We start from the raw sequence: 2,896 nt of genomic DNA on the forward strand, positions 1-2,896 counted from the left end.
TTGTCAGTTATGAGTCACACCAGGTGCAATGTATCATCTGGGAGATGTGATTTGGCTCCATTTAAAACTTGATTCTGCAAGTACATAATTCCTTCTACCTGAAAGCTCTGCTTTCAGTTTTCTTTTCAAAAAAAAAAAAAAAAAAAAAAAAAAAGGGATGAGAGGAGCAACTGATAATGCTTGTAGATTTAAAAAAAAAATCACAATCCGTTTTAGGTTAGAGAGGAGATTTTTCACAAGGGGAAGAAATCAAAGGAGGTGAGGAAGGCAACAGCTTGACAAGTGTGGATGGCAGGAGAAGGCAGGAAAGGCAACCATCCAGGCTGGAGGTCCACCAGGGAGGCTGTCACATCCCCTGTTACCCAGCCCAAGGTACTGCCGCAGCCCATGCCCTCCTGCTTCTCAGTGCCATGTCACTGCCTCTGAGCTACTTCTAGCAACTTAGCATCCACAACCATCCTGTGTTCCACAGCTGCTCCCAGATACTCCATCCCTGGCAGAAGAATAGTTAGGTGTTTAGGGAGGCTGGATTCCAAGCCTGATGGAAACTCTTCTGTTGGTACCACCACTGTCCCCTCAAACTCCTGCGCTCCACCACAGTTAAACTTTAGCCATGCTCCAAAGATCTTGGATAATCATTACCCAGGGAATCAGTCCAGTTTGTTGCTTAATCACTGGGCGGTGATATCTCATCTTCGAGTTTTATTTGCTAGAGATAACAGAGCTAAGAGAAATATTCTGATGAAACATTTGAGTTGTAGGTCAGAAACCAGCTTGGAGCTGGGGTGGGTGGCTATAAACCCTCCCACCCCAGTACCCTACAGAACAGTCTGCCATGCAGTTTTCCCTCAGTGTCTTCTGGAGGCATTCCCACCATTCAGTTGAAGGCACATTCTGCTATAAAGTGCAAGGAAATGAGTTTCAGGACAATTTTAAAACCAGTGCTATCGCTTTGTACACATACTTCAGTAACTAAAAGAAAATAATGTAGTAACTAGAGGGAACATCTACATGGTGTGAATATGTCTCTCCCTGGGCTTCTCCAGCTAATACAAGGTAACGATAGAAGTTTTCCTCAGCATTTGGCAATTAAAAAAATTTGCTTAGTATTAAATAAAAATATAATTTTCAGCTGTGGCCCCTAAGCTGATGCCCCATTTCATTACATCCTCAGTGTCTCCATGAATGGGGAGCTGCAATAACGAGAATAACGTCCCCTCACCCTCCCACACAACAGGGAAGTAGAAACCCAGCCCTGCCCTGCCTCAAAATTGTATCTGCAGCTTCGCTTTATTTTGGTGTTTTTTCTGGCTATGGAAATATAAGAGATGGTGCAGTGAGGAAGATGGGATGGGGCATTAGTGCCAAATACTGGTACAGCCTTTTTCATCTATATCCTTGGACTGCCAAACTTGAGACCCTTCAGCACTTGGTACTGCCTGGAGATGTCCTCCTGCAGGCAGTCAGCAGAGAGCTGTGGAAGTGGTGATGCTCTCTGTGGCAGGACCCGAAGTTAAATACTGTGCTTATTTTGGGAGTAGCTTTCAGCATCTGTTCTGCATAGACTACAATGCCATCTATCCCCTTCTTGGGTGGGGGGAACACGAGTTTAACGTAAGCTATCAATGTGCTGAGCAATAGCATGGGCTGGGGAGACTTAACCATCTGCAGTGCCACCACTCAAGGTGAGGCCACCCAGAGAAAGTGGGAACTGGAGACTGCAACACTGTGCTGTGCTGGGGGTACGTGAGCCTGCAAGTTGGGGCTCTGGGCCAAAGCCTACACAGGCACAGCTGAACAGAGGCCATTTTTACTGTCATGACAAAACAATCAGGTCCCATAGGGTGCCCACCCTGCAGCTTACCATGCACTGGCAGGTTTTGTGTGACGCATTGAGCACTTACAGGACTCCAGTCACCGAAGGCTGACCTTCCTTGTTCGAGACAAACTCATGATCTTTGGCACTCTGAGCCCCTGGAGGCCCTGTTCAACCCAGCCTCATGCCCTCACATGCAAAAGGACTTTGACATTGATCTTTTTTTCCTCTTCTATCCTGATTTTCACCCAGGCTGGTTCACCTGGAAGAGAATGTTTGAAGGCATGTGCTGGTGCCAGGCAAAGGGCAGCTTTCCTGCCTACAAGGCAGGAAGAGCAGATGTTTGTTACTGCCTTTTGAGCTCAGGGGGAGCTCAACGGCCACCTGGAAGGAGAAGGGGCAGGTAAGGGAGACAGCCAGAGACAAAAGCTCTGCTATCAGCTCTGCTACAGGACAAGCAGAGGAGTGATGCATTTTTGGGATGCCTCAAAGCCATAAACACTTACCATCATTTTCCTCAGGAGAGAAGTTGGTTTATTTGACCTTTAAAACACTGATTTACTGCTGATAACCCCGACAAACTTTAAGTCTTTGATGGTGTATGATGGTTAAATTACCAGGAAAGAACAGAGTCTGGAAGAGATCATCCTGTCTTTCAAAGTCTAGCCTGGCTCCAAGTACATACCAAGGGACGATGCAGGAAATACTGAGCAGGATCCTGGTGCTCAGGACAGGCACTCCACTTGCCCTGCTGCTGGGGATGGCTGTGTCGTTGCTGCAGCATACTGGTTCATGCTTGTGGAGTCTGACACATTTAGTTACCATCCACAGGAAAAACAAATGATGAAGAGCAGAGTGGGTACAGTCCCTGTCACACTGGTATTTCTGCACAACCATGCTGTTATTTTTAGATAAGAAAATTAGACTTCGTTATTTACTTTTGAAGTCAGAATGAGGCATCTCTCACAAATATAAGTGTGTAGCGCTAGTCCTGGTCTCAGGGTTATCGACTGGTCAGACACTAACCAGGCATTTCCATTAGTCTGGGGCATTTCCATTAGTGGCTGGTGGGGCCATTCC

Source organism: Cuculus canorus, chromosome 2, assembly GCF_017976375.1.
Source record: "Cuculus canorus isolate bCucCan1 chromosome 2, bCucCan1.pri, whole genome shotgun sequence".
Taxonomy (NCBI): Eukaryota; Metazoa; Chordata; class Aves; order Cuculiformes; family Cuculidae; genus Cuculus; species Cuculus canorus.